The 27,620-nt window shown below is 49.0% G+C and overlaps 2 pseudogenes; both read left to right on the forward strand.

Annotated features, from left to right (window-relative positions):
- Positions 1 to 479: 479 nt before the first annotated feature.
- LOC122101529 lies at positions 480 to 3,216 on the forward strand (annotated as a pseudogene).
- Positions 3,217 to 18,897: 15,681 nt separating this feature from the next.
- Positions 18,898 to 27,309, forward strand: LOC122101583 (annotated as a pseudogene).
- The last annotated feature ends 311 nt before the right edge of the window (positions 27,310 to 27,620 follow it).

The raw sequence follows: 27,620 nt of genomic DNA on the forward strand, positions 1-27,620 counted from the left end.
CTAAAAGTGGACATGAAAATGAGCCCATGTGTGCAAAAAGGAAGGGAAGGGAACTAGAATAAAACGGAGAGGCCGGGCCAGGCTTCCGTGTGGAGCGCTAGCAAGCAGCTCCGTATCCAGGGAGACGCGCCATTTATACAGAAAACAAAGCACAGCAGAGAGTAAGCCTGGCTCTGTGTAAAGGTGGCGACACGCAATGTTTCTATCAAGTTCCCTCACACTGCGACTGACAGTCGCTGACTCCCGCTGGACCTGTGTTTAGTGATGGGTGTAACAAAGATCTTAGATGTCTCTTGTCCTTAGGTTGTTCAAAGCAAAAACAGAGTCGACTATGTAAGTAAAAGAGCTGTGTGACTGACTCCGAAGTCCCCCCTGCCCCGGCGGACAGACAAACCACCACCATGAATGTTCTTTTACATTTCTAATCAAATCCAAAGAGGCATGTAACAGAGCGATTGCTTTTACCTTTCAGGATTGACATGTATTGAGAAGGTATCGCAGATCTGAATGAAATGATAATACATTACCCATACCTTCCACCCAAGGAGAAACATTCGAGTCTTGCCCAGATCAAAGAGAAAGCAAGAAACCGTTATTTCCCAGCCTTTGAAAAGGTAAATGAAAGACATCAACAATAATACAGGTTTTAGTCTTAAGATGGTATCTTCCACCTCAAGGTTGCTAGAACAAGAGCGTGACACAACACGTTTACTCGTCATTATTTTGGAGGGTGGAAAGGGGAGCCAGGCCTAGAAGATTCCATTCCCCGAGATGGCTTGCATCTGCTGCATAGATGGCTGACTTTTGGCTGGGGCTTCTCACAGCAGATGGGTCAAGACTGTGTTCTGTGTCGAAGGCTGTGTCTGTGTCCATTTCATAAAGGCTAGAAGGACGTGTGAGCTCCACCACGGCACCAAGTCATCGCCTGCCACCCCCGTACTGAAGGTTACATGGCTGCATACCAGATGTAGGGACATGGAACACTTGGTCTAGGATAGATGGTCTTCCTGAGGCATTTCCATTTACAGAGGGTCTTTCTTCATATTAATTCAGCACCCATAACTCAAGGCATTTATAAAATCAAGCCATGAAGGATTTTACTTGTTATACCAAGCTGAGCTCTTTTCCAGAAAAAAAAATTAATTTCCTGAAACTTAACCTAGAAGTCGGCTTTCCCGGCCATCGTTAGCACTTGGGCAGTGGAAAAGGTTCCAGCCATAGCACAGGTGAGATGAGATGGTATACACCATGAGGCTTCTACCCACAAGCGACGGGAGAAAAGCAACTAGCAGAAGGGGTTCCGGCACCATGAGCAGGAAGGCCCGAGACAGCTGCCCGTGAAGAGAACATTGCTGTGTCCAAGAACGGAGGGGAGGTGTCTGTCAGGGTGGAGGGATAGACGGACACAGATCAATGTCCTTATGATAATAAGAAAAGTATCCAATAGGAAGGAAATAAATGACACCATTATATACATAGTGGTAAAGGTTTCACTTGAAAGATTAAAGGAGAAGACTCCAGATCAAAACCTTCCTCATAAAAATTATGAGCCTGGAAGATAAGATCTTAAGCAACTGAGGAGATTTACACATAGAAGACTGCTTGCCCACTTTCGTGTGCAGAAAGCTGTCATGTCCGTCCTGCACATATTCACTTGATTTGTCTGTGGAAGAAGTGAAGAACTTAGTAGTTAGCAGATCCCCATAGTCACCCTCTTGAGAGTTGGGGTACCTGAAAGTGATAAACTTACTAGTAATTACAGTTGGAGTAATGTGCAGTGTGATAGCAAGATTCCCATGCATGTGAATAAGCAATGTAAATGACAAAATAACATGGGTGTGATTTATTGATTCATACTTCTATATGCATCTATAAGGTAGTTTCCTAAATAATATATGTAATTAATGATGCCATGTGTGTTTTTCTCTTATTCTTACTCATTTCAATACCACTGGCATTATCCCCAAAGTTTGTTTTGCAAAATCCCACAGATCCAGACAAAGCTGAAATAAAGCTCTTTTTTCCCCACCAGCTCCAGATGGCAGAAGAAGCAGGCAGAGTTGGACTGAAGGGCTCAGGAAGAACTTGGGGCATCTTCCTACCTCTGATGTCTCCAAATTCTGCAGGGTTAAAGAGCCATGGACAAGACTCCCTCGTTGGCAGCAGACTGAGCAAAACTGACATTCACCTGATGGAACTCATTTACCACGTGGAGGAGCCGGATGCCGGCATTATGACCAACTTCACTTTGCTCAAGGTGGGATTTTTTTCAGTCCTCAGAAAGGCAACAGCCTACATTTCCCAGGAGGGATTCTAACTCCCAGGGGTTTGGGGGTTGTGGCATCTGAGTTTGAGCCGTGTCCAAGCCTTCACTCCTCAGAGATATGAAGATGATGCGGTTATGCCAGGAAATTATGCCAGGAAATGCCTAAGGGGTGTACACCGGTCCAAGAAGCACATGTCACCTTCCGTAATGAGGACAACTCAGATTCCGTTGGCGTTTCTGGCTCTCTTTCCCTTTGTGTGTTCCCTGTGGTTCCCCAGATCCTCGGTGTTCTGTCTTGGTGCATTGAGTCTATCTTCTCTCTGATTTCTAGTGTCACACGCCGTGCTGTTCCCTGCACCGCTGTCCCATGGGCACACAGTCTCGTCATCAACAGCTTCCAACGCCATCTCTGAGTGGGAAAACGGCTTTTGCCTGCCGCTAGCTAGCTTCTCGTGTTTTCTGTCTGCATGTCCATCAGCGGTCCACTGATTGATGTTGGTTTCTTGGAAACGCCTCTGCATGGGTAGCTGGCAGACCCACTGATGTTCCTTATGTTGTTCAAGAGCTGTGGACCCACAGATTTCATGTGTAGGAAAGAAGGTAACGCTGAGTGGAAATGAAGGCAGTCTGAAGGATACCGGCATGGAATATGACGCTGCATCCTTTTCTCTCTTTTCTTCTCTGTCATCAAACTTCTGTTTCAGCCCCCAAAGTGGGCTAATGGAGGTACAAGATGGGCCTTGGTTTTAGTCAGGGATCAGATTTCCTGAGTGGTGACTACTGGAGCTGGTCTCCGGCTTCCCTCTGAGTCTATAGTTCATATATTACAAGCACTGAAAAGCAGAGTCAGCAACATGCCAACTATGAAGAAGTTCCTGCAGCCCGGCAGCCAGAGGAAGCCTCCCGAGACTGAGAGGAGTGTGGAAGCAGCGAAGATCTTCCTTAACTAAGCTAGGAGGGGCATCAAGCCGTACCCCAGCCTCCGACCAGCCAGGAAGGGACGATCTGTATGCCAAGCCTAGTGACGAGCAGCTAGCAAATGTTTAAATATGGCGCATGCTAATGAAATAGTAAAACTGCCCTGGGCCTAAGAGTCTTTTTCTGACATGAAATTACACCTCTGATCCTGCTCTGATCTGTCTCTTGGAATTACAAATTGAATTAAAAGAGGAAAATGTAGACTTATGTGGCTTAAGTCTTCAAAGCACCATGCTATAACTCTTGTCTTACAGGGAATCAAAGAATCAGGCACAGAATTTACACCTGACATTCTCAAGAATGGAGATGGAACAAAACTTTCTTTTTTCACAATCAGCAATTTTATTGTTAATAGTGAAGGTGGTTTTTCTCCCTCATTTTTAAAAGGGTGTCCTATCTACTATGATCTCTTCAGCGTCCCTGAGCTGAGGAAGGAAGGAATTGGTCTTTGGGCTCCTTTCTGAATCTGTAACTTGCTTATTGTATACTAGTATATTTGCATAAAGCATAACATATATGTACAGTTTATTGTATATAAACATATATAATACAACTGGGCGCCGTGGCTCACGCCTGTCATCCTAGCTACTCAGGAGGCTGAGATCTGAGGATGGAGGTTCAAAGCCAGCCCGAGCAGGAAAGTCCCTGAGATTCTTATCTCCAAGGAACCACCAGAAAACCAAGAGTAGTGCTGTGGCTCAAGTGGTAGAGCACTGCCTTGAGCTGAAGAGCTGAGGGACAGCGCCCAGGCCCAGAGTTCAGGTCCCAGGACTGACAAACAAGAAAAGAAGAAGTATATAATACAATATGCACACTGGCACATGCAGGGCACACCTGGGTATTGTGCAGCCATGTAGCATGCAGAGTAGGTTGTATTCCGTGCAGCAGCTAGGAGCTGTCTCCACTCCACCCTCCCGCCCTCCCGCCCTCCCCTCCTCCCGCCCTCCCGTCCTCCCATCCTCCCCTCCTCCGTCCTCCCCTCTTCTCCTCCTCCCCTCCTCCCCTTTTCCCCTCCTCCCCTCCTCCCGTCCTCCCTTCCTCCCGTCCTCCCCTCCTCCTGTCCTCCCCTCCTCCCCTCCTCTCGTCCTCCTCTCCTCCCCTCCTCCCGGCTCCCGTCCTCCCGGCTCCCATCCTCCCGGCTCCCGTGCTCTTCCACTCTCCTCTCCCCGACACAGCTCGGGGAGGCCCTGCCTTCCACCCGCTCCCTCTGGGTCCCCAGCCGGGCTTCCAACGACACAGACACGAGGCCCGAGGCCCGTGTCCCCTGCCCTCCCCCTCCACAGCGCTGGCTCCAAGGGCTGTAGGTTCGGTGCCTGGCAACCCAGCCTCCACCAAGTCCTAGATGGCTTCTGCGCAGACCCTGGGCTCTGTGCCACCTCCACTCGGGCCAACCCGGCTGGGGGCCCAACGCAGGGTGCTGCTGTGGAGGAAGCCGTGGAGGAGGCTGCCTGGAGGAGGCCATGGAGGAGGAGGCCGTGGAGGAGGCCATGGAGGCTGCCATGGAGGAGGAGGCCACCATGGAGGAGGCCGTGGAGGAGGCTGCCTGGAGGAGGCCATGGAGGAGGAGGCCGTGGGGGAGGCCATGGAGGCTGCCATGGAGGAGGAGGCCACCATGGAGGAGGCCGTGGAGGAGGCTGCCTGGAGGAGGCCATGGAGGAGGAGGCCGTGGGGGAGGCCATGGAGGCTGCCATGGAGGAGGAGGCCACCATGGAGGAGGCCGTGGAGGAGGCTGTGGAGGAGGCCATGGAGGAGGCCACGGCCAGAGCTAGCGCCTGGCTGGGAAGTGCTCGTTCCCTGGTGCTCAGGGCTGGGAACCGCAGGAGCTTGTGGGCGTCTCGGGAGAGCTGGCTGCCTCCCCAGGTCCTCAATGTGTGGCTGTGTTTGGCGACAGCTGCCCAGCAAAAGTGACTAGGCCCCTCGGACGGCCAGGCCGGGCCCCTTCGGCCTCTCCACAGCCGCTCGCTCACGCACGGCCTCCCAGGCTGCTCATTAGCAGCCCACTAGCAGCCACCTAGCTGAGTCCCGAGCTGTCCCGGACTGGTCTGTCTCCTGTGCGTCCTGAGCTGCCCCTGTCCATCTCCCGTGCATCCTGAGCTGCCCCTGTCCATCTCCCGTGAGTCCTGAGCTGTCCCTGGTCTCCTTCGGTCTCCTTGTCACAAACCTGAGGCCAGTGTCCTCTTCCCCCAGGCGCCCCGCCCTGCATGGCCCCCACTTTCCTGTCGCCCACCGCTCTCTTCCGTGATATTGATCACGCCTCAGCCACCCTGGTCAACGTGTGCAGGCACAGCCGTGGAGAACGAGGTAGGAGATGTGTGCAGAGCCCCAGGGTAACACGGAGAAGGGTGCACGGCCTGGGGCCTGGCCACCAGTGCACCGGGGGCACAGCAGAGCAGCTAGGAGCAGACACCCCCCTCCTTCCCACTGTCTTCCCTCTGCCCCTGTCCTCCCCACTGCCCCCCCTCCTCCCCTGTCCTCCCCACTGCCCCCCTCCTCCCCTGTCCTCCCCACTGCCCCCCTCCTCCCCTGTCCTCCCCACTGCCCCCTCCTCCCCCGTCCTCCCCTCCTCCCCACTGTCCTCTGCTGCTTTGTCAGCCATGCCTTCTCCCTGGTGACATTTCCCTCAACAACACAGGAGCCGTGGAGACGCCGTGCCCCTCCCCACCCCCCTTCTGTTCTCTGTCTCCGGGGTTCTCTCCTCAGCCTGGCTCTGGGAAGCCATGGGGAAATGGAAACAGTGGTGAAGAAACAGCTCCTCACTGGAGGTGGGAGGCTGCACCCCGGGCCCCAGATGACCAGGCTGGGATGCACTGAAGCTGGTTTACACCTGCTGCTGTGCCTTGCTGACCTATGTTCCAGCAGCTGCCCGTGGTGTAGACTGACGGCACGAAGTCGGTGTAGACTGATGGCATAAGCTGGTGTAGGCTGACGGCATGAAGCCGGCGCAGTCCAGAGCCATTCTCAACTGCAAGGCCACCTAATACCGCCTCTGTGGGAAAGCTGTGAAGGCGAGCGCCCTCTAGTGTGAACTTTCTGTTGTTACTTTGGACCACAGACCCTGGACCCTGGCAGGGGCAGGGCCTTGCATGCACACACTGGGCTACCTCCGGTCACCTCCAGTGTAGTTTGCACCAGAGGAAGCTCATTCAGGTACCGGGAAGATCAGGCAAGAGCAGACTTGCAGCAGAATCAGGAAACAGGTACAGACAAGGAGCCTTGTGTTTGTGTGTCTAGGACAGAAAGCCCGGGAAAGGAAGGAGTCAGCAGAGCTAATTATCAAGTTCTATAGTCCTCAAAAATAATGACAAGGACCACAAATGATCCTTCCTTCCTTGGACTCATCTGCCGGTCAAGGAAATCTCCTTTCATGAGGAAACTTTGGGTGGAGTAAGAAATCTTTCAAGGTGAAATAAAGCAGGCATGAATGCCAGGATATGCAATACTACTAGAGTTTTGAAACAATCAACCTCTTATCTAAACATTAATTATAGACTTTGTGAAGCTAATAAGCTTTTTCTGAATTACAAGCTAAATTAAGCTATGATGTATTCGTTTTGATTAGGTCTGTACTCTTTCTTAGAACTGAAATTCAGTGCAAGGAGGAGGTGGATCATGGGTCGTTTGGTCTTTCTCGGGAATTGTCCTGTAGCGTCTCCGTAGTCTGTCACGGAGGCTGGAATAGACTTCCATCTGACAGTTGTGGGCATGCCTGGGAACACTTTTCTGGTGGGTTTAGATGCGTCCCTGCTCCTCAGGAGCACTTTTCTTTATGATGCAGAAACATTTTTCTTTGTAATTTTTTGTTGTTGTTGTTGGTCCTGGGACTTGAACTCTGGGCCTGGGCGCTGTCCCTCAGCTCTTCAGCTCAAGGCTAGCGCTGTGCCACTTAAGCCACAGAGCCACTTCCGGTTTTCTAGTGGTTCATTGGAGATAAGTTTCATGGACTTTCCTGCCTGGGCTGGCTTTGAACCGAGATCCTCAGATCTCCGCCTTCTGAGTAGCTAGGATGACAGGCGTGAGCCATGGGTGCCTGGCTCCCTGTGAAGTTTTAAAATGCTCTTCTGTCTGCAGTGTTCCAGAACTTGGAGAACTCATGAAGGACAGAGCTCCAGGTGGCCCTGATCATGTGACCCGGAGGTCCCTTTCAGGGCGTGATGCCGGGCACTGCCTTACTGTGCTCTGAGAGCATCTCACACCTCCTCCACCCTTTCCTGACCATTTCAGGACTTACATCCGTGCCCTCAAATGTTTCCTGTGCACCTTGCCTGGATTCTGACGCAAACAATCCAATAGTAAATTTTTTTAAGCAAATAAAAAACATCCTTATGTGACAATTGAAGACATTTGTATGTCAAAAAATGGCTCAAATTAGGATTTTTTTTTAATTGGAAAACTGTGATGGTATTTTCAAGGAAGAAATCTTTACATATTAATGTCGCCCTGCAGGGACCCTCTGAAAACCTAAGAAACTACAAACTTACAAACTAGTGTTCTGTTTCAGATTACAGAGACGTGCTGGCCTTTCAGACCCTGCTTCGGTGCAAGGGGCTGGAAGCGCGCAGCAGTCTGCAGCCCTGAAGGATGCCCAGGGCCTGCTGTGTTCCCTCTCCCTGCAACCCTCCAGCAACCCTCCTCCTCTTTGCCCCCCCCCCCGCCCCCCCTGCCCCCCTTCTCTTAACTGCTCTCATCCTTTGAAGGCAGCTAAGCGGGAGCTTCCAGGCTGCTCCTGACTTTCTAGCCAAAGAATCAACTGCCCTTCTCAGATGACTAAGCTCTTGGTTTTGCAGTCCGAGAGGGAAATGATTGAAAATTGGTAACACTGGTGTTTGCACACGCACTGCTGGGGCGCGTGTCGTGTGCTGGGAGAGGCCGAGTCTTTTATCAGCTTCCTGTGGCTCTGGTCACAGATTCCCCCACAGACTGGGGGCGACACGAAGCATCTTTTGACATTCCCTCTCCGCCATGTTTGTTTGTGAATTTGTCCACTCATTTGGAAAAGCACACACAAAACCAAAAACATTTGCTATACTTTAAAAAAAAAGAAAGAAAGAAAATAGGCTGAAATAGCAAATTAGCTGTTGCTCAGGGAAAGTAATTCTCAGGAGGGAGCAATTATCTCCATTAGGGGGGAAAGCTCGCCTCCCCCTGCGTTTGGACGGTCTTCCTCCCTCCCTTTGTCTTCCTCCCTCCCTCCTCGGGGTTTCGTGGGAGGTCTGGCAGCAGCCCGGGCGGCCAGGGACCCGGAGCTCTCGCGTCTGCCCCTCCTGGCTGCCCAAACTGCAGGCTTGTCGCCATCCGTGTGTGCGTTCTCGCGAGTTCACGTCTGTCCCTCCAGGCTTTTTGTTTGTTTGTTTTGTTTTTGGGTCCAGTCGTGGGGCTTGAACTCTGGGCCTGGGCGCTGTCCCTCAGCTCTTCAGCTCAAGGCCCACGCTCTACCACTTGAGCCACAGCGCCACTTCCGGCTTTTCAAATACACACATTCAGGAGACCTGCTGGGTAGCTGCTAAAGTCCTTTTCTTAGAAGATTCCTGCAGCTCCTGGGGGGCAAAAGGTAAGAAACTTTACAAAGGAAAAAAAAAAAGCTTGTTTCTTTTTTTTTATTTTCTTAAGGGAACTAAAACAAACCAGGTGCTCGAAACCAACAAAAAGTTTTTCTAAAACATGCCTCTAAAACTTTTGTTATGGTTTGGGTTATTTAAAATTTGAGCAGATGAAATCGTTAAGGGACCTTTCTTAAGCTTTGTCTCGTTTAACACAGGGAATAAATTTTAAATTACGGTACCTGAGAAATGGCTATTAAAAGTTCCTAGATTTAAAAACTGTAAAATCTGGTTCTGTGCATGTCTTTGTTCCCATTCTTGACTGTTATAAAAGTGCAATGTTTTCCTACCATTGATTTATGAAAACCCTTATTTATAATAAAATTATTCTCTTAAAAATCTAGACAGTAATTAATCCAAGTGCCTTGATCATGTGACTTTTAACAGATCTTTCATAAAGAAAAGTAGTTTGAAAAAGGTGGTGAAATGTCTTTAAAATTGTCAGCCTTTAGCGATGCTGCACATTTGCACTGGGGTCTTCTGCCCACCCGCTTGGACTGTCTTTGCTGGTGTCTTAAGGCCACAAACTGGTTGCCTTTGTGATATTTTTGATGCCCCCTTGATTTGTTTGTGAGCTACGGCTTTGAGAGAACCTGCCTCCTTCCCTCTGTGCGTTTGTGTCTTTGGTTTTAAGCCTCGGGTTTGGCTTTGGCACATGTCCCAACCCTGGGCTGCAGTTACACAGCAAAGCCAAACCCAAACCCAAACCCAGCGTGACCCTCCAGCCCCCCTCCCCCCAGCTCTATCTGCTTGCCCTGCTGGAGGTTCAGAGTGCAGCATGCTCTGCCCTAAGGCTCTACACCTGGTGTAAATCGGGGACGCAGACCAGGCCCTTTCTCAATGTCCTGAGGGGTGTGTGGGTGTCCTGGGCCCACCCAGATGCGTGGCGCATGGAGACAAGGAAGTCTACGTGTAGTTGAAACAAGCTGTGGCTTGTTCATTCAAGGTTAGCTGGATCATACTTATTCAAAACAACAACAATAAGCAAAACTACGTGACTAACTTTGCTCTTCAAGCACAGGTGTTACAATGAAGTAAATTAACTATCGTACAAATGGGATAAACATGTCTGGCGGTTAAAATACTGAACATTATGTAAGATATAGCATGGTTATACTATTAAAGTAATAAATGTAACCCATTCTTTTTTTTTTTTTTTTTTTTTGGTCAGTCATGGGGCTTGAACTCTGGGCTTGGGCACTGTCCCTGTGCTCTTCAGCTCAAGGCGAGCACTCTACCACTTGAGCCACAGCACCACTTCCGTAACCCATTCTTTAAAAAGAAAATGTATGGCGATCATCTCCAAAAGAGAAATTTCTGCCTGGTCTTTGGGTACTGAAACACACACACTCACACACACAGACTTAGGACCCATCAAGGTAGAGATTAAGAAAATTTATGAACAAATTAGATTGTACACTGCCCAGTTGTGGGTGTGGGTGTATCTGATAGCAGGCACAATGAGTGCTCCAATACCATGGTATTTACGGTACAAAAGTAGATGTGGGGGGGGGGGTCACCTTGGGGTAAGTACCCCGCTTTATCTAATACCACTTTCTCAATTCTTGCTGTCACAGAGCTTTATCAATCGGGAGCAGAGATTTCAAGTGTGGTGAGCTCTGAAATGTCTGAGCAATCCTTTCATCAAAGGATAAGGACTGGGTTCTGTCCGTCTGCCCTTCAATACCATGTCTGTCCTTGAGGTCAAGTATGGTCCTTTATGAAAGCTTTTTGTGCCCAGGGGAATCATTTCCCAAGAAAGGTTTTGTGTGTTTTTCTTTCTGCTAAATGTCTTTTGTTAAGATGTCTCTGCTCAGCTCCCAGAGCTCACTAATAACCTGAGCACCCAGACCTGATGAGAAAGGAAAGGCCCTCCCTTCCCTTCGCCCTTCTTTTCTTCTTTTTATTAAGTGTTGCAATTTATTGAAGGAGTGTAAATACATGTGTGTGCTTTTAATCAAGCTATTCCCTAACACAGTATCTATATCTAAATCCTGGGCTTTCCTTCTGATGCATTCCCTGGGTTCAATCCTGCCTTGAGGGTATACATAATGGTTTAGAAATCAGAATTCAGTGAGTGCTGATATAGGCCAATTCTCAATGCTCACTGGCTTTCATTGAAAATTAAAGTTACTAAACTGAAAATCCTTACTAATATAGGCAATTCTCAATACAAGGCATACCAAAAGTAATAGGTGTTTGATTACCTATAAGAAAATACTTTCTTTAATTGAAAAAAAGTTTAAAAAAATTCGAAATTCATACATTTTTTTCCTTTATTCCAAAGAGTACATGTAAGAAAAGGAATTTAAAAAAAAAAAAAAAAACAAGCAGAAAACATCCAGAACTGTGCAGAAAATTATCAGGGTAAACTTTTGGCATAGATGTTAAGAACTTATTTATTTTTAATGAGAAAGAATGAAATGTTGTCCAAAGGTTTAGTGACTGGGTTATTTCAGAGTGAAAAATATAAGGCCAAACTATAGGCTTAAGCCAGTTTCAAAAGGTTTGTAAAATACAAATCTTATAAGAATTGTGTGTGATTCAGTTGTCTATAATTAGAAAAAAAAATTGCCGGGCACCAGTGGCTCACACCTGTCATCCTAGCTACTCAGGAGGTTGAGATCTGAGCATCACGGTTCAAAGCCAGCCGAGGCAGGAAAGTCTGGAGACTCTTATCTCCAATAACCACCAGAAAACTGGAAATGGTGCTGTGGCTCAAGTGGTAGAGCACTAGCCTTGAGCTAAAGAGCTGAGGGACCGCGCCCAGGTCGAGTTTAGGCAAGAAGAAGAAGAAGGAGGAGAATCTCTGTAAAATCTAAGCACCGATATTACACTAAGATAAACCCAAGTCCCATTCTCTGTGTTTGCAACAACAAGGTTTTATTAAAATATTAATCTTCATTTGTTACTATCTAGGGTTCAGGTTTATTTTCTCCACTTTTTATAGACGTAGAGGGCAGGAAAGTGTTTAAAGCAGACAGACCAGGTTTATTTGACAGTGAAAGAAGAGACTCCTTGGACAGCAAGGGTCCCAGTATTAGGGGTGATCCTCCTGGGCTCCTATTTATAGGATCTGTTGCCTCCCACCCCTTAGGGCGAGTCCCTGATCTCCGATTGGCTGAGGGATGATCACGTGGCACACGGAACCTCCTGATTGGTTCTCCTGCTTTGGAGACTTGCACTGTGATTGAACCCCCTAGCTCCAAGCAGGATGGATGGAGGATGCGGGGCGGGCACACACAGGTCTGAGACTTAGCCTCAGGAGAGGGCCTGGGCCAGACTCCAGACTGTGGCTGTTCTGTCTGTGTCATTCCCCCCACCCCAGCCCACCCCACCCTGTTGGAGCCAGTGCTGGTAGTCATTTTCTAACCTGGTCAAGGAAGCCTGCCTCCCTCCTCACTTGCAAAGGGTTTTATTTATGTTTAGGTATTAACAAGTCTCCCAGGCCCAGAATTATTCTTTTGTGTTTGGATATTGGGCCATCTTTTAGGGTTTTGTTTTTAAGTCTAAAAACCTCCTTCCTAATTTTTCAACTGCCCTCTCAACGCCTGCCTTGGCTGTTTTTCAATCTCCATATACCTGGTGACTGTCAGTCACCAGGACACTCAGCGGAGTGCTAGTTCCCCCAGCTCCAACTCCGCAGGCCCACATGGGGTGTTTATGCCAAAGGCCTGAGGTTCTTAGTTCTGCACTCCGCACTTGTCTGTGTCAGCAGACAATGGCATAGGCCTTCACTGCTCCTCCGGATCATGGAGCCGCTGTCCCGAGGTAACTAGCTGATAAGGCTGGGCCTTTAACCTGAGTTTGTCTTCAGGAGAATTAGTTACAAGGGCTTTCTTTTATTCACCTGTGCATAACTAGTCAAAAACTGCAAAGATTTCATGTTTTGTCAAGATCATTCCAAATGAGCCTTACACAAAGACAGGCTGCTACTCTCTATCCTGTGAAAGCTATCCTGTTGGCCCCTGCTGACTATAAACTCCTTTTGCTGTACAAAAAAAAAAAAAAAAAAGAGCCTTAAAAGAGTTACAGTGGGTGTTTTTTTATCTTAATTGTTATGTCTTACTTATTAACTAGTTAAATCTGGTTAGCTAGTTATCTAATACTTTATAGCAGTAATTAAATGACTAATTAAATAACTATGATTTCACAGTGACCTATAATCCCATTTTGATCCGATGTTTTAAATCGTTAATATTTGGCAAGCTTCCCGAGATCAAGTTCTAAAATTAAGATTTGGGGGGAGGCGGTTGGCCTTAGATTAACTTTCTGAAGGACCCGTGGAGGCCCAAGAAAGCATGAAACTCAATTTGGTTGAGATGCTATATTTCATGGGAAAAAATTTTTCAAAAGTGAAGTTTAACCCTCTTGACGTGGTATCTGGACAACTGTGTCATCAGCCTTTCCTTGTAGTTGAGCTACACAGAAACAGAAGTTACCAAGTGCTTCTAAGAAAGATAATATTAATGCCCACATTGGGAAATTGTATAAGGACAGAAGTTCTCATTTTATTGGAAAAAAATATATAATCTGGACCATTCTTGAGCCATTTATGTTCTAAAAACTCAATCAGTCGAATTTTCCAGACGCTGGGTGTTCTTTCTATAGCTTTGGCACCTCAGTGGGAACAGCCATCTTTCTCCCTTTAAAATCAGAACAGTAGGCACCAGTGGCTCACACTTATCATTCTAGTCACTCAGGAGGCTGAAACTAAGTCAGCTTGGGTGGGAAATTCCTTGAGATTCTTAACATCCAATTAGCAAAAGCTGGAAGTGGAGCTGTGTCTCAAGTATTTGCCTTGAGTGAAAAACCTTAGAGATGGCACCTGGGCCTTGAATTCAAGTCCCAGGAACTGGCACACACACAGTACTTGGACTGGGTGGATCGCTCAGTGGTAGAGTATGTGCTTGCCATCTTTGAGGCACAGCAACGCATCAAGGACTTGGCCAACCTTGAGCCATACGGGGACAAAAGCCATCCCTCTGGGTGGCTGCCTCTCCCGTCAACGAGGTCTTATTCTAGAAGTGTGGCCTGACCATGTTCCTCCAACCTCCAGATACACTGAATGTTTCCCACCTCAGAGGGGCATGAGTCCCTGGGTCTGAGCCATCCCAGGGCAGCCCAGGGTTGGGGGCAACAGAAACACAGAGTGAGCAACAGAAACACCACCTGCGGAGACAAGTGTGTCTGGTGCTGTCTGCTGCAGACATTTGATGGTAAGGGAGAAGTCAGAGGACAAAATTCAACATGGCGGCAGCACGGCTAAAAAGAGACCAAGAAACCTTAAATTACCACACACACACACACACACACACACACACACACACACACACGCCTCCAAGAAGCCTTAAATTACCCCCCCACACACACACACAACAAATGCCTTGCAGAAAATTATTCCAGAATTTTGCAGAATCTAACAACACTTTGCAAAGTTGGAAAAATACCAGCTGGCCGCGTTGTCTCCTGGCCCGGGCACCCGGGCTTACAGAACTGAGCCGCTGATCCAGGCCGAGTTCCCCTCCGTCTGTGCTTGCTGCCATCTTTCTGTTACAAAAGCCCTGGGTCAACCTTGATGCACACATGCCAGGGTTCTCAGTGGAGCCCTGCGTCCTGTGGGCAAACCCACTGCGCAGGAAGCAAACCTGGCCTTGCCTGGGTGACCTCTTAGCATCTGTGGCCATCCTCCCTGTGGAGATCCCCCTGGCGCTCGTCCAGGGGTCCCTAAGATACAGTTTGCTTCCAGGCCAAGGGAAGAAAGCTGTCTGACCCATTCTTCGGGTAGCTCGGGTAGCTCCAGGCCAACCTTGAAAAGCAACATATTAACCAGTTGCTCTGCAAAGTAAGGATGACTTAGCATTTTCCTCCTAATCAATTAAGGAACCCTCAGCCCCTGACAGCCTTGGGAAGAGCTTTTCTTGGCTGGATTCCCCTCCATCAAGGGAGGGGACCTGTTATGCCCCGGAGATAAGTGGCTTTAGAAGGAAGGCTGGTGGCTGGTGAGGTGGAAGGCAGAGGGCAGAGGGAGAGACCGGAGCTGGCCCCGGTGTTGAGTCCTGGGCTCAGCTCCCGTCCTCCTCTGCCTGGGAACGGCTTTGAAATCTGTCTGTTCACACAGGAGCACACACTTTATTCCTAGCTTGGTCTTTCTCCTGGTGTGCACGGATGGTGATTCTTTGAGAATTGTTGGTGCTGTTTCTTGTAGACACCCCTTTCTAGAATTCTTAAAAGGAAGAGCTTTAAAAACTACAAGAGTTTAAGGCTAGGGAAAATGTAATCTTCACTCACAGACCTGTGAGTCTTGTGACCTTTTTGCTCTAGAAAAAAGTTAGCCAGAGACATTAGCCAGAGGGGGAAGAGCACAAGGGAAGGGAAGAGAAAGGGGGGCAGAAAAAACTGGGAAGACGTCTGCGGGGCCCCCCCCCCCCCCCAGAGCAGGTGGCCGCTTTTCGCATGTACCCCTCGCTGGCCAGGGCGCAGCCCATGCTCTCAGACCGAGGTGAGCGCGGGGTATATCCGCACATCCGCCCCAGCTCCGCTCAGCCTTGCTGGCAAACGCAGGGTCTCACCCTACGCTGCCTGTTTGGCTGAGATCATGGCGGCTACTTTCACTTTCTTGGTGGGTCCGCCATCTGTGCCGCCCCCCCCAACACATACACTCAAAGCTTTGAAGCTTTGTTTCCTTAGGGCTTCTAGTCGCTGATGATCACATTTACATTCAAACAGGTCTGGTCCACACCCCATTAACTGGTACCTTAACTCTTTACACTCCTGTCTAGAGATGAGATCAGCTGGGAGAGGTGGGAGGAAGAAGTGGGAGGGGGAAGGAAGAGAAAGAGAGGAGACACATACAAACTGAGATGGGGCTTCTGGGGAGGGTGGTAGGATTTTATGCAGAGTCAGTTTGGTGGTGGAAATGATCAACAGTTGTTGAGAATGGTCATACTGTAAATACTAGTTCGGCTGGGGAAAATCACATGTAAAGTTTGTCTTAATAGAAATACATTAGTCTATCAGGAATGCTAGATTCGCATTCAGTTTGTGTCACTAGTTTAATAGCTGACTCATCAGCTAATTCTGTGGCAAAGCGGGAGAATGGCTCCAGGAGGACGGTTTGTGTGGGAGATTGCTTTATCTCAGGCCTCTGTGCATTGTTCATTCATTTTTTTTGTTTTTTGTTTTGTTTTTTTTGGTCCGGTCGTGGGCCTGAACTCTGGGCCTGGGCGCTGTCCCTCAGCTCTTCAGCTCAAGGCGAGCGCTCTACCACTTGAGCCACAGCGCCACTTCCGGCTTTTTTCTTTTTGCTTATGTGGTGCTGAGGAATCGAACCCAGGGCCTCAGGCATGCAAGGCAAGCGCTCTACCACTGAGCCACCTTCCAGCCCCATATTTATTAGTTCTTTAAGTAACGATAGTAACCAAGAATTTAGAAAAAAGGACAGCAGCGAATTTAATGGGATGAGGAAAAGTGAATGAGGCGTTACCATGATCTGAGAAGGCTGCTGTGCCCATTGGGCGCGGGGAATGGAGACGCTCACACAGAACCTGCAATCTGTGTTTAATGTATGTGTCAGCGTGAGTCGCACAGGAGCTGACACACGGTTACAGTGGACTTGAATGCGCTTGGTCACCTGCCTACGTGAGCAACGAGAAGAGCACGCACCTAGGATGGTTGGTTCTCCTCCCTCCCAAAGTTGGAAACCATCATGTCTGCCCATCAGAATCTCATTTGCATTTGCTGCGTTGATTTTACATGCATTCACTTAGTGTTTCTACAAGCTCCTCACTCCTCTCCTCGTCTACTGTCCCAAGTTAGGAAGGATCTAACCTTCCTTCCCTGGGCCACAAATCACTTTTACGTGCCATGTTAAATGCTTGCCTTGGGTGATCTACTAAAGCACTGAGCCTTTTTTTTTGTCTTTACCTTTTTAGCCCAATTTGTTTCTATTATGTGAGAGACTTCCATTGCTTTGCTAATTCTACTAAAACAGCCAAATTTTAGGTTTCTTTTTCTTATCTTTTTTTGTGTGTGTTTGTGTGAAAATACCATACAGAGGGGTTACAATTACATGGGCAAGGTCATGAGTACATTTCTTATCACGCATTGTTGCCTCCTCCTTTGTTTCCCCTTCCCGTCCCTTCCCATCTCCATAGTAGGTTTCATAGTCACACGGCCATTGCTTATTATTTTATCATCACTATCCTAGTTTAAGTATTCTCTATTTTTTTTTTTTGTATGTCAGTACTATGCTTTGAACTCAGGGCCCAGGTGCTGTCCCTTAGTTCTTTTGCTCAAGGCTGGTGCTCTACCACTTGAGCCACAGCTCCACTTTCAGCTTTTAGATGCTTATTTGGAGATAAGCCTCAGAAGCTTTCAAGCCCAGGCTTGGTTTAAACAAAGCTCCTCCACTCTGAGCTGAGCCTGAGTCTGGATGGTGCTAACGTGGCAGAGAGGAGCCCCGGGGACAGGCAGGGCAGGTTCTCCGTTCTCACGCTGGCAGCCGAGATGGCTAAGACGATGAAGACCCTGGGTTGGGATCTCAGGAACCCGGGAAGCGCAGCTATGCAGGCCCACTCTGCCGCGGGCCTGAGGCCCTGACTCCTTTTAAACCTCGTTGGTCACAAACGCAGGCAGGCAAAATGTCCTTCTCCAACAGTTGTGGTCATGAGAGAGATTTTCATTGACACATAAAGCACAAAGACGTCATCACAGAAACACTAAATGTTCCTGACATAATTAAAACTTTTAATATCTAACTATTGTATACAGAAAAAGACATCTATGCTAAAAAAAACTGAACAAACACAAAAGTTTACAGAAATATTGTTTCCCAACGGGAGACCTGAATCGACCTGAAATCAGGACTGAAGTGGTTGGTGCCTACGTCTGGGTGATCTAGTCCTTGTTTTACAAGGAACCCTAGGCTTTTTCACACATACTGTGACACAACCTGCCTGACCCACTGCTGTCTGCTCCTGGTTGTCTGGCTGGGGGATGAAGAGCAGTACCCGGGACAGCTTAGCAAATACCCTGTGGTGCGCAGGGCAGGCCCTCAGAAACAATTACCCAGCCTCCAAGGTCAGTAGTGTAGAAACAGCGGTGCGGGAATAAAGAGCTTTTGCAGGTCTTGGGCAGCTGTATTTTGTACATTCTCCACCAACCCAGAGCACAGAGTCACGTGTGCTTACTCACAGCATAGAAGGCCTCCAAGTCTCTCCAGAGAGTGCTTGCCTTTACCACATTCCATGCCCATGGGTAGTTTCTGATGTTGGAACTTAGGATGCTACTTGGAACCCATGGTGCTGACTTTACAACCTAGTAACAAGTCAGGGACCAGTTTTTCAAACTCTGGGCTGCTCCAAGAGTTTAGACTCCTGCAAAAGGGCATTTGGCTGCCAGCTTTTACCTCACGGGATGTCCTGTACAGCTGGCTGTGTACTTACCTGCAAAACTTGAGCCGTAAAAGCTTTTATACCAAGTAAACTTTATGATGATTGCATGAAGGCAATTATGCTCATTATGCTGTGGCCATTAAATGTTACTTGCTTACAAGTTATAGTTAGTATACATACAAGGTTTTCATGTAGACAGTTTAACACAACTTAACCCAACAGTAAAAAATACATATAAAGTAGAATTCTAACAGAGAAAGAAAGAAAGCACGTTTGCCTGTGTAAGTTAGGTAAGGGCTCTAATCGGGGGTGAGACTGAGCCACACTACACTGTCAGCTCCTGAACAAAGCAGCTCTGCAGCTGGGGCCTGGCCTGTTCCTCTCCCCACCAGTGTGCTCCCGGCCTTCCCACGCCCAGCCTCCCGGTTCTGTAGGACACGGGCTGCTCTGTTCCCATCCCCAAGTGAGCAAAGCTGGAAGGTGAGGGCAGGGCTGCGTCATCCCAGGATGGAGACCACACATGGCTGAGAGTTTGGACCCTCCCGCTGCTCTTCAGTCCCTCCCAGGAGTCCTTCTGTAGTGTGGCATTATGAGCCAGAATCTCAAAGTACATTTTGCTTTTGTGGGCTCTTCATTCATTCATTTGTTCTTGTTTAGTGATACCACGAGACTACAGACATGTCTGGGAAGTCTTTGTTTCACTACGATGAGGCCCGGGGCAGGATGGAGTCCATCCACTGGTTCCTGGCAGCTTCTGGGGTAGAGGTAGGTTCTGAGCCTTGTCCCGTTGGACCTAACGTTGGCTGTCTCAGACGCGTTTCTCCCATCAGGAGATGTTTCTAAGTGACCTGTCTCGAGTACTGCCGTGGCAGGGTGATTGTGCCTGTAAGCCAGGCACCTGGGAGGCTAAAGCAGAATTGTGAGTCCAAAGTCAGCCTGGGCTGCACAAACAGAGCCTGTCTCAAACATACAAATAAAAACAGACAGAAGAGAACTGTGCCTTCCATAAAAGATTTTGAATAATGTTTTTTGAATTTTGAATAAATTTCAGTCAGCACAGTTGGTAAAACAAATTAAGGAGCTAGTCACAACGGGTACACCTAATTTGCATGAGGCTCTAAAGTGAAATCATTGGCATTGTACAAGAACTAGAAATTATTCTTTGGTGACATTAAGGCATGACGACTGTTTTAGATGAGAAATGTACTGTGCTTTTTTCCCCCTGAAGCAATGCGTGTGTTTTAGGGAAAGTATTGCAGGATGAGATCTACGACCCGCGACGTCTGCTTTAAATGACTGCAAGGCGCGGAGGGCTGGGGACACAGATGGGAGGGCGCTGGCCCCCGCTGGCCACCAGTGACGGGGTGAGGCGATCCGTTCCGGGGAAGAAAACACAGGTCCTCTGGGGAGCGCTTGTCCCCCAGGTGGGAGCACAGGAGAAGGGCGAAGGGTCTTCTAGTGATTCCTCAGTTTCATAGTCTGGTGTTGGCCGCCTCCAGAGATAGGATTGCATTTATCTCCATTGCCTTTTTTTTTGGCCGGTTGTGGGGCTTGAACTCTGGGCCCGGGCACTGTCCCTCAGCTCTTCAGCTCAAGGTTAGCGCTCTACCACTTGAACCACAGCACTACTTCCGGTTTTCTGGTAGTTTATTGGAGATAAGAGTCTCACAGACTTTCCTGCCTGGGCTGGCTTTGAGCTGCAATTCTCAGATCTCAGCCTCCTGAGTAGCTAGGATTACAGGTGTGAGCCACCAGCAACCGGCTTCCATTGCCTTATGAATGTCTGAGACTCTCAAATTAAAAAGCACACAGAGGTTGGGCGCCAGTGGTTCACAGCTGTAATCCTAGCTCCTCAGGCAGTTGAGATCTGAGGATTGCTATTTGAAGCCAGCCTGGTCAGAAAAGTCCTTGAGATTCTTATCTCCAATTAACCACTCAAAAACCTGAAGTGAGGCTGTGCTCAAAGTGGTAGAGTGCTAGCCTTGAGCAAAAGAGCTCAGGGACAGCGCCCAGGCCCTGAGTTTACACCCCATGACTGACAAAAAATTTTTAAAAACACAGAAAATGCAAACCATAATGCCTTTCTAGGTTTTTTTTTTCTTTAAATAGGTAATCTGACTTCCTTCTCATCTAAATGTCCACCCCACACAGAGCCCCAAAGAGAAAAGGGGCTGGGAAGGTGGCTTAGTGACAGAGTGCTTGCCTCGCATGTGTGAAGCCCTGGGTTTGATTCCTCAGCACCACATACACAGAAAAAAAATGGAAGTGGGTCTGTGGCTCAAGTGGTAGAGTGCTAGCCTTGAGCAAGAAACAGCTCAGGGACAGTGCCCAGGCTCTGAGTTCATGCCCCAGGACTGGCAAAAAAAAAAAAAAAAAGAAAGAAAAGAGTGAAATGTGCAATCACAGAACCCCACGGTGTCTGCAGATAGGCAAGCCAGTGCCTAGTATTCTGGTGAAAATCTGTTGTGGAACTCCCATGATCGATCACCTAAGATTATGAAGTTGACATGTGGGTAAACCTTCCCTCAACTGGAGATACCATGATACCCATTATACTAGAGAAGAAGTTCTAATGGCAAGACTTTAAGCTGCAACACCCAGGATGCATTTCAGCCAGGCCAGAATGCCTGGGGGCCAGGGTGATGTACTGTAGCTGAGATTCCCTGCTCACAGAGAATGAGATGGCTGTTGGTCCAGGACAGGTCCCGTGCTGAGGAATACAAGATCTCCTCCGACCTCCCTTGAAGACACGGGCTCTCCTGAGACATTACAGCTCCATCGCCAGTTTCACTGCGCCTTCCTTGCACTGCAGTGAAACGTCTCTCAGATCGTGCTCCAGCCACAGATGTCGGTGGGCGTCAGAGTCCAGGTGGAATGACCTTAAAAAGGAGCAGTGAAAAACTGGCTCATGAGGTCTTCTTGGTGGCTTTAACGGAAAGTTCCAGATGGCCATGCTCTGACTCTCTTGTGCTGCCACAAGCAGAGAGGTGGCAGCAAGCTGAAAAGCCCACAACACTAAGGGATAAACCACATCTTACTCTTTCTGTTTTCCAGTTTGAAGAGAAATTTATACACACCAACGAAGTCTTGGAAAAGTTAAGACGTGGTAAGAAAAAGTTTAGAATCTCAAATCCGTGTAGAAGGTGAGAACAGAAGGCACTGCCAGTGTGCGGGCAGGGTGGCATCTGGGGAGGGCAGAGAGGGGGCGTGGCTAACATACGAGAGAGTAGGGCTTTGCATTTGAGTCTGGGTACTCTTTTGGAGACAGGAAGGTTGGACCAGCGCTCAGGAGCTGTCCCCAGGACCCTGAGTCCATCCCCTTCTTGCCTTGTCATGCTTTCTGCACTGTGCTAGACTACGGGCGGCCTAGGAGGCCACGCTGCTTCATGCAAGAGCTCAGAGACATGCATGAGATGATGAGGATGGGCTGACAGTGGCGATTCCCAGCAATGGTGCAGGGTCAATAGTGAGATGGTATTGAATTTGTAGGTAGTGCAAGTCATCGCAGGCCTGAGGGCCTGAGGCTTGAGGCTGGTGCCTGCCTCGCATGCCTCTTCCAGAGCTGTTATTGGAAGACACCAAGGGCTCTACGTGGAATCTCCTCTTAGAACTGATCTTCATGTAGGAATGCCATGAGCCCTTGTTGCAGTCTCTCCCATTCTTCCTAAAGTAAGTGTGACGGTAAGTCAGCACAGAGAAATATAAGTTGCCTAGCCTGGCTCTGGATGGGTACCAGGGTCAGAAATCAAATAGTACGTTAACAAAAGGGAAAAAAAAGCAAAGACAAACAAGGACTACCGAAAGCTTAAAAATTAACTTTATTAGAAATGTTATCAAATAGCTGTATTTCCTTTTAAACTCTCAATCATCTTGACTGTTTTCAACCCACTGACATTTCTTTTTCTCTTTCTTTCTCCAGAAAGCTGGATTTTGGTGTTCCAGCAGGTGCCGATGGTGGAGATTGATGGCATGAGGCTGGTGCAAACATGAGCCATTCCCAACTACTTTTCCAGAAAATACAATCTCTACGGCAAGGACCTGAAGGAGAGAGCCCTGTACGGTAGATTTTCTGTTCCTACACCAAGTGAGAGCACACAAAGGCTTGGATCACTCATTAAAGAAGCGGGATTGGCTGGGGGGGCGGGGCGCACGGGGAATAGGGCGGGGGCAGCATTAGGCTGGACTTGGGCACGCACACTGAGGTCACATGTGACAGGGTCCTGTGGCATGAAGAAAACTAAGCTTGGGTGGATCTAGGAGCAGGACTGCAGCTGAGGATGGTCCCAGAGACACAGCACAGGCACTCACAGCACAAACGGATCAGCCTTGATTTAGGAAGAACCAGGATCACACGTTCTGGGCTGGACTGCAGATGGCTGCTTGCAGGAAGGGACAGTGCGGTCAAAGGTCCAGAGATGAGGGTATGCGAACGGAAGGGTCTCTTATGGTGGTTGCAAATTTCTGGAAATTGTCCTAATGATGTCCAGAAACCTAATTTCCTAGATAGGCAGGTGGATGTCTGTGATACTGTGATCACTGAATCCCGTCACGGAGGACTAAAGCAACCAGACTGAATCAGCCCCCCACCCAAAGCTGCCAATCTGCCATCTTGGTGGATGGGCCAATTTACAGCTCCTCAGAAAATGAAATACAGAATCCTCAGTGACCCCTCGATCCAATGTCCTTGTGTGCATCCAAGCAATAAAGTATACCTCACTAATGCTGGTACAGCAATGTCCATAGCAGCACTGTTTGCAACATTCAAAGTGTGGGGGGAGGAGAGCAAGAAGGCTTCTCCACGCATAGATGGGACCACAACAAGGAATAAACAGCAGCTCTTTCACTGGAAAGCTGTAGGCAGTCTCATGGTACAATGGGAAAGTGGTCACATTGATGATGAGTATGGAAATACCTCACGGCCTTAGGAAGAAGGGAAATAACTGTGTAACACCTGCTGGTCCTCGCTTTGCCTTATTCCCAACAACACGAGACAGGGCTCTGTAGTGAAGGACAGTGGGAGAGGCCCAAAGCCCCACCCATGCCACAGGAGCTCACAGCAGGCTCACAGCAAGCTCAGAGAAGGAAGGGATCATCTGAGCCTGGAGTTTGAGAGATGGAGGAGTGACGAGAGGGTGGTTGATGGGTACAGGGATGACAAGGGCTAGGAGGAAGAATTGCTCATGTTCAAAATGCCTCCCTCTTGGCTGGATGACTCTACAAAATGCTCTGTAGTGTGCAATAAAACAGTCGTTGGCCATGAAGAGGAATGATGTGCAGAAGCACGCCATGGCACGGGAATGTTTGGAAATACTATGTTACAGAGAAGAAGCCAAACACAGGCCACGTGGAAGAGGATTTCTTCCGATGAAACAGGAACACAGAGTAGAGGAGTGGTGTATCAGACTAGACGGAGGAGTGGTATATTAGACTAGACAGAGGAGTGGTATATTAGAGGCAGACATGTTTTCCTTTTGAGGTGATAAAAAAAATTCTGGGATTAGAACCCACTGATATTTGTCAAATTCTGCTATAATGGGCTGGGAAGGTGGCTCAGTGGTAGAATGCTTGCCTTGCATGCATGATACCTTGGGTTCGATTCCTCAGCACCACATAAGCAGAAAAAGCCGGAAGTGGTGCTGTGGCTCAAGTGGTAGAGCGCTAGCCTTGAGCTGAAGAGCTGAGGGACAGTGCCCAGGCCCAGAGTTCAGGCCCCACAACTACCACCACCACCACCAAAAAAATCTGCTATTATTTTTGTTCATCACCGAATGCTTTCAAGGACTGAAAACGGGTGTGCGAGTGCACGACACTATAGCGGTTCTATTTAGGACTGTGGAAAGTCTAGCTTGCAAGAGAAGACATGAAGGTGACAGGTGCCAAACACTGCTGGAGGCTGTGAGGCCCCGCCCACACCAGGACTTTCTCCATGGCATCTCAGGGACTGCAGAGGAGAATGGAGTTGGACAGCAGCGCACGGAAGGCTGTGAGCCGTGTGTGCGGGGAATATCTGAGAGAATTTCTAACTCTGGCCTCGACAGCGGGTGAGAGGGGCACAGCCACACCCGAGAGGCGGCCAGGTGGATCTTGGACTTACTGGGTCTGTAGCGGGAGGACTCAGGCCTGAACAGCCTAAGCAGGACTACGACAGTACAGTAGAGGCCAGGTACTGGTAGCTCACACTTGTAATCCTCAGGAAGCTGAGATTTGAGGAACAGGGCTTGAAGCCAATCCTGGAAAGAAAAGTCTGTGAGACTCTTACTGCCCCAAACTGCTGGAAGTGGAGGTGTGACTCAAGTAGTAGAGTGAAAGCCTTGTGCAAAAAAGCTAAGTGAGTACGTGGCACACATAGTATTTGCAGTTACGTGGAATGATTCTAGCAAGTTCTCTCGTGACTCTCCAGATGGGTCACAGATGATCTTTGTACTGTTATTTGGTCATGTATATAGCAATAGTTTTAGGCATAAGCTCTCTGTAGGTTGCACTAATAAGCCTGCTAATGTATACCTAAAAATGCTAGCACAATGGCTGGCACACAATAAACCCCAGCCCAGTAGAGGCAAATTACAGGAGGCCATGACAGTTTGGTTGTTTTTGCCTTTCAGGATTGATATGTGTTCAGAGGGTTTGGTGGATTTGAATGAGATGTTTATTCTTTACCCATTCGATCCACCTGGCAAAAAAAGAAGAAAACATTGCCCTTAGGGATAGAGAAAGCAAAAAGCCGGTATTTCCCTGCCTTCGAAAAGGTAAGTGGAAGCTGTCTCACTATTAAGGGCGACAATGTGTAGAGAGCCGGGCATGGTGGCACACACCAATAATCCCCACAGTCAGGAAAATGAGGCAGAAGGATTGCAGGTTCAAGCTCAGCCTGGTCACTTTAAATGTTTAAGACCCTGTCTGTGAAAGAAGAGTTTAGAGGTGACTTTGTTCTGGAAGGTATCTCACAGGCCACTTATACAACACACGTTCATCTGTCCACAATTCTGGAAGCTGGGGAGGACAGGATCAGGGTGCTGACAGATGCAGTCCTCAAGGAGGAGCGGCTTCCTGCCTCCGGGATGGCTGGCGTCTAGGCACAGGCTCACAGGCAGATGGGCCGAGGGCACTCTCCAGGGTATTCCCTTTCATCGGTACTGCCATGTGTGTGTTTTCTACTAATTATTTAAAACTAAAATATTATTGTGATAGTTTAATAAATACCATGTGTTTGGTCAGTTGTGGAACTTTAACTCAGGGCCTGGGCACTGTCCCTGAGCTTTTTCACTCAAGGCTAGTGCTCTACCATGTTGAGCCACCACATCACTTCTGGTTTTCTGGTGGCTAATTGGAGGTAAGTTTCATGGACGTTCCTGCCCAGGCTGGCTTTGAACGATTCTCAGGTCTCAGTCTCCTGAGTAGCTAGGATTACAGGCATGAGCCACCCTTGATTTTGTGATGCAAAATTCCATACATTTAGAAAGGTTGAAATATTTAATGAACATGCTGAAACTCTCCACGGATTGCTAAAACAGCATTGTTTTCCTGGCTTTATCATATGCGTCTGTCTCTCCACCCCTCTCTATAACGCAGACATACTTCTCATGCATTGAAAAGTAGGTGTCAGACATTGGTGCTTTTGAACTTTGGAATCTATCTGTCATATAGATTCTACACAGCGTAAGTGTTGCAAAGGAGGTGACAAGTCCAAGTTCACTCGGGTTTGCCTCAGATCCTAGACAACCAGGAAATCAGAGACCCTGACATGGTCTACACACAGGAAGAAATATGCCAGAGAAGATGGGAGAGAGCCGAGTGGGCAGGTTCTTCCTGAACTGCTAGGGCCACACCCTTTTCAGTGGATTGGCCGACAGAAGCAGGATGCGGCCGTTCTGAAGGAGCAGATGGGGTGGGAGAGGCGGATACCACCGGGATGTCAATGGAGGAGAGCCTGCTCCTCACTGTCCTGAGTCAGGCAAAACCTGCACTCAACACCTGCCCACAGGCAGCTAAGGAGGAAAAATAGGATAGGGAGCCCCAGGGAGAACCGGGGGCCCCAGTCTGGCTCTGTGTGTGTGTTCACAGTCTCATCCCCCAATCCTGCAGGTGTCCAAGAGCCATGGGCAAGACTTCCTAGCTGGCAACAGGCTGAGTAAGGCTGACATTCACCTGGTAGAGATGATCTACAACATCCTCGCCGGCTTCCCTCCGCGGCAGGTGACCCACCTCACTTGGCAGAGCGGGCGCGGCTCTCCCGTCCTGAATGGGACAGGAGCCTCTGTCCCTGAGCGCTCCAGCCCGGCCTCCCCAGGCCTGCACGTCCCATCCTTGGGACTCCACAACTGAGCTTTCTGGCACTTATTCTGCTTTAACAGAAACCATGGACCAGACACAGGTGGCTCACACCTGCAATCCTCACTGCTCAGGAGGCTGATATCTGGGAATCATGGGTCAAAGCCAGCCTGGACAGGAGAGTCCATGAGACTCCTATCTCCCATTGACCAGCAAAAAGCCCAAGTGGAGCTGTGGCTCAAGTGGTAGAATAATAGCCTTGAAAGGGGGGGAAAAAAAAAAAAACCTGAGACAGTGCCCAGGCCCTAAGTTCAAGCTCCAGTAAAGGCATAGGGAACACACACACACTCTCTATGCAAGAAAAGTTGAGGCTGATGCTACTCCAGGATCAAGTTGCCTTTCACAAGAGACCCAGGGCTGATACATACGTCTTACCTACTGTGTCCACCTCCAGTCTCCACGTAGCTGCTGATGCAGGCAGTTGCTTGGTCTTTGGCCAGGCCGTCTCAGATTTCCTGGGCTTGGCTGGTAGGTGGTTTGGGTCATGGAGCGCCTCCCTGAATCTCTGCTTTGTGCACGGCAGGCTCTGAAGACCAGGATCAGCGACATGCCCACAATGAAGCAGCTCCTGCAGCCTGGCAGCCAGAGGCAGCTCCCGTGGATGAGAAAGGTATACAGAAAACGAGGAAGATTTTCCTGTTTTAACAAAGCGGCTTTGGCCCAGCGCTTGGGTCGCCTGGGTAGATCCTGGCTCTGCTGGGAGCATTCGCTTGGTCCAGGGCTGTGCGGGAGTCTAGCTTAGGGAGACGAGGCCCCCCTGGATCCCATCGGCGTTCTGTGATGGCAAACCCAGTAACAAAGCAAACGTGCAGTGTCTGGTCTTGCGTTCCGAGGACCGCGCCTGCGGAGCCAGGTTCGCACGCACAGGAGACCCCGTCTGACTGGGGGGGGCCGGGGTTCGCTCCCCAGTCCCGTGGGGGCTGCTTGCGCCCCGCGGCCGGCGGGAATGGCGTTGTCCTGACCAGACTCTGCCCCCTGGGCAGGAAGAAGTCACCCCGCGGCCGGCCCCGCGCCCCCCGCGCCCCCCCCCGCGCCCGGCCCCGCGCCCCCCACGTC

This window comes from Dipodomys spectabilis, unplaced genomic scaffold, assembly GCF_019054845.1.
Source record: "Dipodomys spectabilis isolate Male_0828 unplaced genomic scaffold, ASM1905484v1 ptg000669l, whole genome shotgun sequence".
Lineage (NCBI taxonomy): Eukaryota > Metazoa > Chordata > Mammalia > Rodentia > Heteromyidae > Dipodomys > Dipodomys spectabilis.